General features: G+C 35.5%; 1 protein-coding gene across 1 annotated transcript in view; it reads left to right on the top strand.

Moving 5' to 3' along the window:
* The first annotated feature begins 4,026 nt into the window (after positions 1-4,026).
* The window catches only part of LOC135198591 (kelch-like ECH-associated protein 1), a 91,943-nt gene continuing 88,292 nt past the window's right edge, over positions 4,027-7,677 (top strand). Inside the window, 1 exon segment of the mRNA XM_064226324.1 lies at positions 4,027-4,387. The gene's annotated coding sequence lies outside the window, so the exon portion shown is untranslated.

The following is a 7,677-nucleotide window of genomic DNA, read 5'->3' as shown; positions in this document are numbered from 1 at the left end:
TCTTCTTTTTCTTCTTCTTCTTCCTCTTCCTCTTCTTCTTCATCCTCAACTATTTGTACATTCAATCTTGATTTAATAACATTGTCTATCCATGATAGACATGTTGAAACAAAAAATTCTTGTATCTTTTCTCAAATCTTGTATTACCTCAGCACACTGTGGATGGGTCGGAATGTTGCATGCAGCACATTTTCTGATTAGGTTTGTGGATTGACTATGCTATACCAAACCTTACACAGTTTGCATGCTTTTGGCATTCTTTTTCCTAATGCATCAATTAGTATATTCACAAGATTCACCTTATTCATTTTCTTTGTCGGAATATGTTGGTTTATGTATATTTTCTTTATGAGTCTCTTGACCACTTGGATTTTATTTGGAACTTCTTCAATTATTTTCAAGATGTTTTCATTAGATTTGTTCCAGTTTGAAGGATTATATCCTTCTAATATATCTATGAAATGCTTTTGTATCTTTTTGGTTAGGACTGTTGCTGATTTCATAGATGAGAAATGCCAGTTCCCTTCCTGCTACCTCATCGTATTGCGAATCTGCTAAACACGCCAAATTACGCCACCTTTTCCCGCAGTTGGAACTTACTGCCATCTTGTTCTGATTTATAGTATTACACTTGATAAACTAACTTAGAAGACGCTTTATCCTACCTAATTTACACACTAATCTTATCACCGATAGTTCACGAACACTTCTAGATATTTCTCAAATTCTAGTCGTATGTTAAACTTGTGATATCTGTTGATTATTGTGACTTCACGCGGGTACGTCTCACCAAGCAAGATGGCTACTACGAGAGGCTTAAGTAATGAATCTAATATAATCATGCGACATATCCGTAACAGTCATACATATGTAATCATAAAGGTACACACACACACACACACACACCACACACATATATATATATATTAATACTATATATATAATAATTATATATACATACAGATATACATATTATAATATAATATTAATGATATAATATATATATATATATTTATAATATAATATATATATATATATATAAGGAGCCCATAAAACGCCAAAATATAGAAATTAAGAACTATATTTCAAAGACTTTCTATATTTTTGGCGTTTTTATGACTCCTTTTATTATGTATATGTATCTATATATTATATATATATTATATATTACTTTCTATATTATATTATATATATGCGTATATGTGTGTGCTTAAAAATCATAGAAGATGCACGTGACTTCAGTATACAGGATGTCACACGAGTTTATGTAAATATTTTTGGAAATGAAAGAAAAAGTCATTCTGAGCAAAAATGTTCAATAAACATACATTTTAAGGCTTCGTTTGTTGGTGAGGTGAATTTTTGAAATAACCGTTATCATTAAACTGGCAAGTATCTTAAGATGGCGGACAGTCAGGGATATGGATACCGGGGGGTGGGGGGGAGTTGGTGATGAAGCACATTGGGTAGATGAATTGTTAACCTTTTAATTATCATTTTCTCTTCCTGGCGTAGGCATAACTGTGGTGGGGGGGGGGGTGGGGGGGGGGGGGTAGGAAGCACGTCGCCCCCCCATTTAATTTTCATATTATTATTATTATTATTATTATTATTATTATTATTATTATTATTATTATTATTATTAATGTTAATGTTAAAGTTTTATACATCAAGTAGTTGGGCCGTTTTTTTTATACGAAGAGTTAATTTTTACCATATTAACTGCAAGAAATAAATCCATTTTCTTTCTTTATCTCAGGAGTATACGTATTCATTTTCCAAACGTTATGTAAGTGCGAAAGAAATGTAATCAAATTCTGTGCAGAAAATCATTTATGTCCCCGAAAATTCGTGGATAATGTAAAATTTGGAAATTAAAATAGGATAGAAAATGAAAAACGGATTTCAAAAATTAAAGGGCTTAAATATTTTAAAACAACCTTAATATCTTTCCATATGACTAAAAAAATGAGTATAATAATTTGTGCATGCCCAGTGCCCCCCCCCCCCCCCCCATTAATAGACTCCTATACTCTGTTTTTTTCCGTCTGTCCATCCGCCTGTGGTGTTTTCGTATGGTAACACTGCGTCCCAGGCTTTAAATAGTTACGCTATGAGTAAGTTTTAGGTAAATAAAAGGATATCTGGGTGTACATTTGCAACTGAAAAGGGTTTTAACAATTTACTGTATTCGAATTACACTGTTAATATTCAAAATAGGACATTATTATAATTGTTGAATGTAAGCTGAATGTACTCAAAACCCGGGACGCAGTGTTACCATACGCAAACACCACAGGCGGGAGGACAGATGGAAATAATAACAGAGAATAGTTAAGCCTATGCTTCCAGGTTACTGAAAAATGTAACGTGGTAATCTCGGTAAGTAAATCTCAGGTGAACAGACTTCATGTCATTAATTTCAACGATTAGCTTTACGGATCAAGAAAGCAGTGTAAACGTTGCTTGGCAACATTTATTTGTGGTAGTTGGAATTTAGCGCAAACAGTCCTGTCGCCCCGTCACGAATTGTTGAATCGGGTGTCATGAGAATACCTACGCCTGTGCTTAATAAGTAACAGAGACAGTAATCATGATGACAAGGGAATGCAGATAGGGAGGATACTGCACTTTGGACAATGTCAGTTTTTTTTACCTCTCTCTATTACTGTAGGAATAGGCTTCCTTTGACAGGAAAGAATGAAGAAAGTGAATTTTCCATAATGTTCCTAATCTTTTTAATCTGACGGAGACGAGAGCGTTTTCATGGGTGACCTTTTTTTCCTTTGACTGGTGGATATTTTTGATGAATATTTTTGATGGAGAAAGAGAGATTTTTGATATGTTTTAAATCTTTGATGAGTGTTTTATGACTAGGCCTATCTTTGATAGATGGGAGGTTCCATTAGGCTTGCTTCTCTTTTCCTAATCGGAGTCCAGTGAATACCAATGACTGAGAGAGAGGTTTCAATGATTGCATGCATTTTTCCCATTGTTCAGTATCTAAAGAATGCATTTGATTAGGAGGTATTTTATTCACATCGGCCTAATCGCCGATTTCCTTTTCTGTATAACAGTGGAATTGACAACCGTGTTATCTAGAAATGGAACTGCTGCAAAATCCATAGATGAACATTTTATCGGCATAGTCCACATTACTGGAACGGTAAGGGTACTGTCTCCAGTTTTAAAGAGTAACAAGTGAACTGTTCAGCTCAATCCCCCTCCCCCCAAATATATATTCCCTGACTACGCAGTGAGTCACTCCTACATCCCGTACTTTAAAAATTCACCTTACCAATAACGAAGTCTTAAAATACATGTGTATATAGAATATTTTCTGCTCATAATGACTTTTTCTTTCATTTCCCAATATATATATATATATATATATATATATATATATATATATATATATATAAATATATATATGTGTGTGTGTGTGTTGTGTGTGTGTGTGTGTGTGTGTGTGTGTGTGTGTGAATAAGAATAAAAAATGTAAGTGAAATTGATTTTTACTGATTCGAAAAAAGTAGAAAATTACATCCAGGTACAAGTACAATTTTTGGTAGATGTAAATTCTGCCATAAAAAGTACTTAACCGCATTGCAAAAGTTGTCTGCACAGGGTATTTACTCTTGAACAGAAGGTACGACAGTGATTGTCAACTTGGTTTTAAACAAACACAGAAGCATCATTACCGAAAAGGAATGACAGTCAACATTCTTGAAGTGGTCAATTACAACCTCCTACCATCCACCCGCAGTTTCTCTTATCATATAATAATTACGACTGCTACCCTCCTGTTACAAATGTAGTATCGCCGTGGGAGTCATTTTTTATATCATCATCGTGATCTCTGTCATGACATTTACAGCGGAAGAAAGCTTGCTTTATCAGGCTGACCACGGCAGGATAGTGTTGCTACGTTCGGCTCCTCTGCGGTGACGCAGAGATAAGGTTCGTCGATTGGGAGAGTCGGTCTATAGGCTAGTTGACTTGAGTCCGGTAGTAGTAGTAGTAGTTTATCTGGCAGTCGAGTCGACGACTTGACAGACTGGAGTCGTCACTCCGAGTCTCAAGTCCTCCCGCCAGTCGGTGGCGCTCGGTTACCTGGACGGTGCTTCGAGTGAATTTGTACAAGGTTTTCTAACGAGTTCGGAAGTCGGTGAAACAGATATTCTTTTAGATGTTTTCATAAAATTTAATTTCACGCACGGGATACAATGCTACTTGTGTGCTACGACTGGAAACTGATGACAGTAAGTGCCAAAATGGAAGTACTGTCTCTGTAGAAATTGCTGAACACTGGTAGTACCTATCTGTGAATTTTTGGATTTGAAATAAAATCGACTGAAAGGAGAACTTTACGGGAATTCACATTATGGTAAGACACCGCGTATATTCAGTTGTTCATCTTATTTTCTGACGGTAATGTAAAGGGATTCAACACAAATTTTGAAATAATTGATAGTTTAGATTTCACTATATCACGAATCTGTAAAGAACTGGTTTTCAATTCTGATACTGTTTATTATGATAGGCTGTCACATTATTATTGACGACAGTTATGAACAGTAATCAGCAAACGCAAAATCCACAAAGGAAAGTGAAACAATTGAGTGGTGCTAGGCCTTTCATGGAGTTTACGTTTATTAATATATATTCATGACGTTCCATATTTTTGTGATTCAGTTATACACAGCAGTAAACACATTATTATTGTTATAATATTATCACTGTTATTATGGTCACCGTTTAATAAACTATATATATAGCGTGACAAGTTTTTGCTCTTGAAACGAGAGTTGGTTATTGACACTTATGCAAATGATTCTCTCTCTCTCTCTCTCTCATGGAAATATAATTTAGAAATGATAGTCCGCTAAAGTACTTAAGGAATTTCATATTGAAGCTATGGCAGACAGTTTGCACGTTTAAACTGATATTTAGGTACAAAATAAGACTTATTTTCATTTTACATCGATGACCTATTTTAACTCATGATATGAATGACCTGGCTACCAATGTTTGATATGAATGGTCTCTCTCTCTCTCTCTCTCTCTCTCTCTCTCTCTCTCTCTCTCTCTCTCTCTCTCTCTCTCTCTCTCTCACACACACACACATACGTATATACATACACACACACATAAGAAACATTTCATAATTTTAAACCTCTTGTCATTTGTTAAAGCATTCGACACTGGTCGCCTGTTGATGCTCATTAATAAAAGTGTCGTGTTTTAACATGGATTTACTTATCTCAATGACTGGCAAGGAAACTGTTGGTAACTTTTGGTTCAGAATGATTTGCCGGTGCATGAGCCGATTTAGATCAGATATGATTACTTATATATACTATTATATATATCCGTATATATATATATATCTATATAATATATATATATATATATATATATATATATACACTTAGTACTTACATACATAACCTGATACTACTAGTAGGTCAAAAGGATTGATCAAATGAGACAAGGGAGGACAGTTAGTACTACTTACATAAGATTCAAATAGGACTTGACTGTACAGAGATTAAAGTTACGATTAAAACAACGGAACGTAATTTACGCGATAGCAGCGAGTGGCTCTGACACGCAACGACGACCTAACGATAACAAAGTTCGTTTCTAATTGATCCCAAAGCTTTCTTGTTTCAAATGTCACCAATCAGGCATAGTCCTATTCGCGCTTTTTCCTTCCGTAAGGAAGCATTAACTTTCCCGCCTTTTTCTCTCATCTTGGGGCTTTCCCACCACTCCCTTGACTGATATAATTTCAAATAAAATCATATACACACATATACATATAGCATATAATATATGTATATCATTAATTATATTATTATTATATATATATATATATATATATATGTGTGTGTGTGTGTGTGTGTGTGTGTGTGTGTGTGTATCACAGTGTTTGCGCGCGTTTGCAAAATTAATTAATTTATCCATAAATATATTTTTTATTTTGCTTATGATTTTCGACCAAATGTAACAATACATTATCTATTCATCTCAGTTTATTGTGATAATTTTTCTTTGGCAAAAGAAATGGTTCATAATCCGCGAATGAAGGCTGTACCATATGTAACGTAAGAAAAATAATCAGTATATAAAAGTTGTATCTTCTACGATATAAGCATAGTTGTAACCATCTCTGAGTGACTATGGCGCCTTCTGGATTTTAGGACGTAGTTTTTATCTCTTAATAATGAGTTACAATATATATAATGAGTGAATACAAATGGCGCTGTCTGCAACCTGTGAACTATTTGGTTTTACAAGAGAGAAATGAAAAATATTGCCCTATTTGACTCTTAAATTAGCTTTGATAAGTTACGTATAAAATTTATAAATAAACTGGTCAGTTAAGACTTATTAACTGGAAAGTTATGATGTATCGTCTGTGGTCTCGAGTAGCCTTCAAGTGCTGTAGCTCTTATTTATCGGTCACATTGCGATTCTCTCTCTCTCTCCTCTCTCTCTCTCTCTCCTCTCTCTCTCTCTCTCTCATCATTAAATGCAATGTCTGTCTTCCCTCCTGTTGAAGTCATCAACTATTTTGCCTATCTATCCTTTCGTCTGCTTTATTCATATCATACAATCACGTCGTAATGAAAAACTGTTTGCCTCGACGAGGTAATCCTTACCACTACTCCGGGGGTTAGAACCATTCATCATATATTTATTTCTCCTCAGTAGATTGCTCAGATCTCTCTCTCTCTCCCTCTCCACTGACTTTGTTGGAGCTCTTTACCTGTGTCTGCATCTCTCACTCTTCCCATGCACGCACGTGTACAGTGGGAGCGCCTGTGTGTGTGTGTGTGAGTGTGCGTACTTGCTTGCTCGGAAATGACGTGTAGTTACCTAGGGGAATAATCGCCGGACCGCTTGCTTCTCGGTAAATGGATCAGCAAATCGCAAGTCACCGTGACTGGCTCGGACTGGCCTGTTGTCAGGTCATCCTCTCAAACTTCATTTTAGCTGCAACACTCCACGCCAGTAATAAATGAGTGATTCATTTATGCATTTTCATCATTACTAATTACTCTCAGGTACGTCATTTAGGGTACGAAATCGTATCATCCTGGTTATTCATATCTATGATGAGCTACAATTACGTAATGTCTACTTGAAGTCTCAGATGCAACGTCATGGTTGCACCTGAAACTAACCTGAGGTGATTTTCGGAATATGTAAACATACGTATTACCTGGTTTACCCGGAACGGTTGACGTGTAATTAATTTGGGATTAATTCTAGCATCATCACTTCAAGACAGTTTTCTGTTAGATTTCTTTATCTGCCTCACTGTCACATTATGGTTCATGTGTGTTTACAGCTACCCGTTGGTTACTTTATCTTTAATTATTAGTTACAGCCTCTTCTCTCCGTCATCCCTCTTTGCTTCACATTCTGAAATGAATGCAAGACCTTTGAAAATGACACTGATTTAACTTATCATTATGGATTAAACAAGCCTCTTGTGGGATTTAAACCGATGATTTGCTATTCAATAGTTAAATACTAAGTCTAGCCAACCACACGGGGACTCTACTTTTGAGAACAGTTTGCCAGCTTGTAATGCTTACCGGTATTTTTTATTAATGTCACTGCGCATATTGAAAGAAGGGATTCTGTACAAACATTTTCAGTAAA

The sequence above is a fragment of the Macrobrachium nipponense genome, chromosome 23 (assembly GCF_015104395.2).
Source record: "Macrobrachium nipponense isolate FS-2020 chromosome 23, ASM1510439v2, whole genome shotgun sequence".
NCBI classification, from domain to species: domain Eukaryota; kingdom Metazoa; phylum Arthropoda; class Malacostraca; order Decapoda; family Palaemonidae; genus Macrobrachium; species Macrobrachium nipponense.
The sequence above is the reverse complement of the archived record's forward strand: the minus strand, read 5'-3'. Positions and strand labels throughout refer to the sequence as shown.